Source organism: Macrobrachium nipponense, chromosome 28 (assembly GCF_015104395.2).
Source record: "Macrobrachium nipponense isolate FS-2020 chromosome 28, ASM1510439v2, whole genome shotgun sequence".
NCBI lineage: Eukaryota > Metazoa > Arthropoda > Malacostraca > Decapoda > Palaemonidae > Macrobrachium > Macrobrachium nipponense.
Window position 1 is genome coordinate 44,474,377 of NC_087217.1, and position 7,500 is coordinate 44,481,876.

The window sequence follows — 7,500 nt, forward strand, 5'->3', positions numbered from 1 at the left end:
CTAATAAAAATTTGTAATAGGTTTAAAAATATTAAGATTTCCCATTTGAAACCGTGAAATAATTTGATAAACAGTTTAATTGGGTCTTGGTAGTTGGTTGATACGAAGATATAGTGAGTGATACTAGTACAGGTATACGAAAGAGTACAGTACATTACCTTTCCCCTTTGCAATAAACTTCTGTCACTTCAGCATAATGTGCTGCATTTTTGAGTGCACAAGCAATACCTGCATTAGGGCCAAGGACGATAACCTTTCTGCAGTAGTTCTGATTCTGTCTGATGCAGAAAAAGCCCTTATGTAGGTGTTCTGACAATTTTTTTACTGACATCAGAGCTAAGGTTGAAATCCTTTCCTATCTCTGCGTGCTTCTGCAGTAATATGGTTCTTTACAAAGCAGTTACAGTCATTTCTGTTGTTGCAATTGTTGCAAGTATAGTGACAATCAACTTTGTGATGTTCATAAACCAGGCAACCCCTGACAGAGTCTAGGCAAGTTCCATGCCGCTCAGGCAGTTACTTTTGCAACTGACATCAGAGCTATAGTTGAAAGTTATCTTCGCGCACTTCTGGAGTAGTTTTTATTCAGTAGTTTTGAAAATTCCCTTCTGAAGTTGCTCTTTTCGGAAGTATACAGTAACAATCAACTTTGCAATGCTCATAATCTTCAGGCAGACCGAGACAGCGTCTAGGCCAGCTCATGAATGATTTTCAACGTGGTGAAAACAGGCTTGCCTCTGAAGAACATTTCAAATATCTATAGGACTATATGCTTCTGCCCTACTATAGTACACAGGGTCTAGGCTGATTCCATGCCTACTTATAAACATATTGAAAACCGACTTGCCTCTTAAGAACAATAAAAACGTCTACAGGCCTATAAGCTTTAGCCCTACTAAGTCCACAGTCTGGGCTAACACCATGCATGATTTTCACCATAATGTCAACAGGCTTACAACTGGAGAACATTTAAAACATCTATAGGCCATAGCGCTTTAGCTATACTATAATAGTACAGAGTCTACAAGGCTAACTCCATGCATGATTTCCCACAGGCTTTTCTCTGAAGAACATTTACAACATCTATAGGCCTATAAACTTCAGCACTGTAGTCCTACAACACAGTGAAAACACCTATAACACTTGGGGGTGGAGGAATTAAAAAATAGCACTTTGTCACAAGTTCACAGGTGTGTAAAACAACTGTACACTGACGAACAACTGAAGCTACACTGCCTAGAGCCTAGCTAATCGTCGATTTGCTCTTACAGAACCGGTGAGTTTGTGACGCCAACTTCATGCGCGCGCACGATTTTAATAAGAGGAAAGATAGCCTATTAAGATGCACCATACAACAATTATGCTTTAGTGGGTATACAGTATACGTACTGTACGTGTATTTATAGCTGATAATACATTTCATGCGCGCGCATGATTCTAATAAGACGAAAGATAGCCTATAAAGATGCACCATACAACAATTATGCTTTAATGAGTTAGTTAATGGGTATACAGTATACGTAATGTACGCGTATTTATAACTGATAATATATAATGAAATATCTACTTACGTATTCATGGAATTGCTTAAAGAAACAGACACGCTTTGGTACTATAAGTTGAGAGAAACAGACACGCTTTGGTATAAGTCGAGAGAGAGAGAGAGAGAGAGAGAGGAGAGAGAGAGAGAGACTTCCAAGCAGGAGTATATCTCCATTCACACCCGAAACCTCGCCCACAGGTGAACACGAAAAGAACACATTAAAAGACTCAAGGCCACCTCCAATAAGCTTCCGGAGCGGAAAAATGGCAGCAAGACTAAGAAGGAAACTCACGGGAAGTGAACTTCTAACACTTTTTTTTAAAGTGGCGTTGCGGATCGGCTAAAGGTGGGGTGGGGTGGCGGGGGGAGGGGGTGGTGGGTTGTTGTAAACGTTACTGCTCCTTAAGTGTTACTTTGAAACGGGTTTCGTTGGGACGTAACGTTCCGCGTGAGAAGGGAAGTTTAAGATCTCGGCCAACAGTCATGGCGGAAGTGCTGACTAATTATTATTATATTAAATGAAGGTTTATTCTTGATAAAACCATGGACATTCGTAACAAATGAACATTCATTTGACATATATAGCTACAAAAACAAACGGCAAATTGAAACGAGGCGTGACCCGACCTCCAGCTTACTCGGGACGCGTGCAAGATTTTCACCTCACGCATAAGTTGTAAACATTACATTCCTTACTTTTAACATAATATTAAAATGTGTTAAAATCTAAAATGTAGTCTGGTTTCACCAACAAAAATTAAAGTAAATACGCTATATTTTATTAGAAATAATTTTTCAAAACTGTTTAAAATGCATATTATGTATTTATCTTTTACATTTTCGTTCTAATAAATAAATCATAAATATCCCATCCTAAAATTAATGTATCTTTAACTTAACGCGAAACACCTTTTTCAGACCTTTTTAGGCTCTTCATAGACCCTTCCTAACCCCCCAATAAGAACAACAACAACAACGACAACAAAAAAGTAGTTTGTAGGCTTACTCCCCGAGTAAACGGTTACTGAACATGGCTATGTTGTTTCCACTGATGCTTTTTCGACTCACTCAAAAGGTATTTGGAACAACTACAATAAATGTGTAACTAAAACTCAATAACGTAATATTAGGATACATTATTAATATCAAATTCGAAATACGAAAATGGCTATGAATTATAGCCATAGAATTGCATTAGCTTAGGGCTGGTTCAAACTCTACTACTTTTCAATATACTGGTTATTTTTGGCAAAAAGTATAGGCCATATTTTTTCTTCAGCAAAACCTACGTGGTCGATCTTTATATATTCTTAAGACAAACAAATCACATCACAATTTATGAATATCTTCACGGAGGTAAACATAAATTGTCAGAAAAAATGTAAACAACACCATGTATTAAAAATTAAAGTATCACAAAAAAAAATCATAATTTGTTTACGAAAACAAGTTCTCACGTCAAAGGTTTTCGAATATCTCTCTCTCTCTCTCTCTCTCACGCACACACACACACACACACACACACACACACACACACACACAAGCACTTGCAATAAAAGAAAACGGTGGACATCTCGTTTTCTTTTACATCAGGACTTGAATTTTTGGGTAGACTATAATCTTACGTAGATAAGTGTGCTGGCTACTAAGACATGAAGTTTTACAAAATATGCCGTTCATTTATTATTTGGTATCAGAATTGTGATGACAAAAGATGCGTATTGTAAACTATAATTCACTATATTTAGTTTCCTGATCCCTATACTCTCTCTCTCTCTCTCTCTCTCTCTCTCTCTCTCCCCTACATACTTACATAGTATGAATATAAATGAAGACACACATTATATACATACTTATAATATATATACATATATAATATTAATATATATATATATATATATATATATATATGCAGCAAATTACATTCCTATACATAAAGTAAAAAAGGAATATGAGATTTACGTAGAATTAAGATACCCATTTCCTCTTAAAATAGGTCTATCATACCATATCGTGACTTAAAAAAAAAAAATTCTTTTTGCACCCTTATTAAGCAACATCTTCCACTAAAGTTATATCAACACATCTCTATACTAAGAAAAAAAGACGGCCCATTCGAAACCTGCCTCCATTTCATCAAACCTATTATTATAGTATATTATACTGATCGTGCCATTTCTCAGCCCACATTAGGATCACAGATCAGTACTACGATCTTCCTCCGACCAGACGGATCTGGAAGGATCCTTGATCAGGATCACAGATCAGTACAGAAAATCAGAGATCGGTATCGGAGGATCAGCGGGACAGCTATAGACTACTTATACGGAGAGGACTGAGAAGTAAAATGACTGAGAGGAGGAGGAGGAGGGAATGAATTCCAGATGGTAGCAATTGTGTGTTTGTTTGTTTGTCTCCCAACAAGATCCGATCCTTCTGGAGATCAATCATTCGTTTCCCGACTTTGTTTACACTTCTTGTTTTCTTCTTTTTTTTTTGTGGGGATGGAGGAGACAAAAGGGTGAGAGAGGGGGAAAAGGGGAAGGGAGGGGAAAAATGGGGAGGGAGAAGGAAGGTAGGGAGGGGTAAGGGAGGGTGAAGGGGAAGAAGAGGGAGGGGAGGTGGAAAGTGGAGGGAGGAGGGGAACGGAAGGGGAGGCGGATTAAAGGGAAAAGGAAGGGGAGGGGAAAGGGAAGGGAGGGAGTGGGAGAGGGAGGGTGGAGGGGGAAAAGGAAGGGGGGGGGGAAAGGAAAGGGTGGGGCGGGGGTAGACCATTAGTAACTGACACCAAAGGTGGGCTATAAACTACAGCGACTCGAAAAACACTTATTTCTTCCATTTACTGCAATTAAATTCATTCTAAAGAACAACACCTTATTCCCTATAACACATTTCACTCTATAACGACTTCTGAGATCACTATAACGGAGGCCTAACGAACCTACAACGACCTTAAAACCGCTATAAAAGGGGGCATTTTGTGACAAACCTAACCTTATTTCCCCACGTTCAATATTCCGTGACCCTATTCAGGAGCTCCGGTCAGAAAAAAAAAAAAAAAAAAAAAAAAAAAAAAAAAAAAAAGGCCAACTGGCAACTCACGGATATCCTGACTTGTTTACTCCATTTGGGAGAATCAGACGTAGAATGGTAGAAAGGGAATAGAAGGCTCCCTTTCTCTCTCCTGATTTATCTCTTATCTCCGTCTCTCATCTGTGTCCTCTTTATTACTTTCCTCTGTTATGGCCGTCTTCGCCTTCTCTTAAAACTGTTATACTAGCGGAACTCGAACGCTGGCATAATTTAACAAGGAACTCTAAGAGTTATTTTTTGTTTAAAGGATTCTTTCAGCATCGTCCATTCTTTATTTTTATTCCCTCAGACTTGGAGCTAAGATAATTTGAGTTCTACTGCTTGCTAAACTTTTCTTTCATTAACTATGTAGACAATGAAATACATTTTAAAAGTTAGATTATGTATGCAGCTTTCTATCTCTCTTTAATCTATTATTATTATTATTATTATTATTATTATTATTATTATTATTATTATTATTATTATTATTATTATTATTATTATTATTATTATTATTCAAAAAATAAACATCCGTCATACGGAGCTAGTCTACAGGGGCCATTGACTTGAAGTTTTCAAAGCTTCCAAGGAATATTATAATTATATTTGAAAGTAGTAATAGAAGGTAATAGGAAATGCAGAAAGAAAGTTGCAAAAGAAAAGCAGAATGAAGGTTGCATTATCTTTTGCAGTTATTGCTTGCTTTAAAATAATTCCCATCAATAAATAATTTTACTAAAGATGCGTAGCTATATTTCAGTGTCAGTAGATTAGGATGTTACTGTCCTGATGTTTCAACATTGCTATTGTATAAGATTATGATGCCCAACTATAAAATAACACGTATTCATCGTGTATGAATGGCTCGCTTTATGCTGAAAGACTAAAACGTCTGTTTTGCAAAAATATAAATTTGAAATACGTAACCAATACTTATTTTTCGACAAAGCACAAGCTAAACATTTCACAGAATGAAATAGTCACAGATGACAAAAGCAAAGGAAGAATACCACCTAACAAATATATAATGAGTATGTCACGCTACCAGAACAAAAACACAAGTAAAGTCAATGCATAAACATCAGTGCAAGCCACAAATCCTAATAGAACTGTTAAAGGAGGTGTAAATAGATAAAGATCGCAAATCCTAAAAAAGGACACTTTATTTTAGTTCAAATAGATATAAATCAAAAATCCTAAAAGAAATGTCTAGGAAAGTTTAAAAAGATATAAATTACAACTCCTAAAAGAACGGTTTGAGAAAGTTTAAATAGATATAAAATAGCAAATTTTATTAGAACAAAATACTGAAGTTGAAATAGATCGCAAATAGATGAATAAACAGCGATAAAAATCAGAAATCCTAAAAGAAATGTTTTCAAGAAATTCTAAATGGCTGCGAATCACAAATCCTAAAAGAACCGTTTAAAAAAATATAATAAATATATGCAAATCAAGAACTGCTTAAAGAAATGGTAAATATATACAAATCGCAAATCTTACAAGAACAGCTTATGGCGGACTCAACTGACAGCTGCATTATTCGTAGGTCACACGCGCACTACCGCCGTCCCTAATTTCAAGAACATTCCAGACGAATAGTTCCCCAATTCTGCGAAAACCGTTCCTTTCCTTGGGCACCCCCCGCGGGGTGTCTAGTAAAATGAGACGGATGCTCGTATTTTAGGCCTAGGGAAAGAAGCCGCTGGAGTCCGCGCAGAAGACGGAGAGTTTTATGGCGGGATCCCAGCCAAAAACAACTTGTTTTTCGCCTGGGAGAGAGAGAGAGAGAGAGAGAGGATTTATAGTAATCTGCGTGGGTCATCTATCTATCCGTCTTGACCAAGGCTGCGTGCTACTACTGCGTAGGCGCTTAATCGATATGGCAAGCATCAATATATGGTTTAAGCGTGATTAGAGGTTTGAAATGAATAATATATATAGTATATATATATATATTATAATATATATATATTCTATATATATATATATATAATATATATATATATATAAATTAGGTTTTTGCCACGAAGGAAAAAAATGAAAAGGAGTTAGCCGAGTACTTTCGGTCCTATTCGGACCTTAGTTAAAGGGTTCCGAATAGGACCGAAAGTACTCGTAACTCGCTTTTTCATTTTTTTCCTCCGTGGCAATAAAAAAACTTTGATTTAATCATAGCATCAGTTTATTTACTTCTGATCAAGTTATTCAATGAATATATATATATATAATAATATATATATATATATATTATAATAGTAATAAGCACACACACACATATATATATATATATATATATATATATATATATACACATTTATATGGGACTAATATGAACCATATAATTATAAGAATTACCGTCTTTGATGAGAAAGCTAAATAAACAGTTGACGAATTGTAAAGAAAAATAATAACTAGGAACCAAAATGTTTAATAAACCGAGGAATAACTTAAATATAACTAGCGACGAACCATGTAATGAATAATCAGGGCTAAAACGCGTCACGAAGTTTGATAAACCATGGAACAACTAAAAAGAAAAAAGGTACAGAAACGTGTTAAATAAACCATGAAATAACATGAACATAACCATGGATGAAACATAGAATGAATATTTACGGGATAAAATTAACCAGGGATCTCGATTAACCACGATGTAAATCTAAAAGTAACTACAGAGGGCATTGAAGAAAGTTGACTAAACCACTGAATAAGATCAACCATGGAATAACATAAATAAACCTTAGAAAAACATAAACCATGGAATAACATAAATAAACCATAGGATAACATAAAACATAACTAATGACGAACCATAAAATAAATTATCAGGGGCTAAAATTAGCCAGGAATTTCGATAAACCATGGCGTACCGAATCTAA

The 7,500-nt window shown here is 35.7% G+C and overlaps 1 protein-coding gene across 2 annotated transcripts in view; it reads right to left on the reverse strand.

Annotated features, from left to right (window-relative positions):
• LOC135201704 (spermatogenesis-associated protein 20-like) overlaps window positions 1-7,500 on the reverse strand; it is a 112,566-nt gene that overhangs the window by 93,161 nt on the left and 11,905 nt on the right. The window lies entirely within an intron of this gene.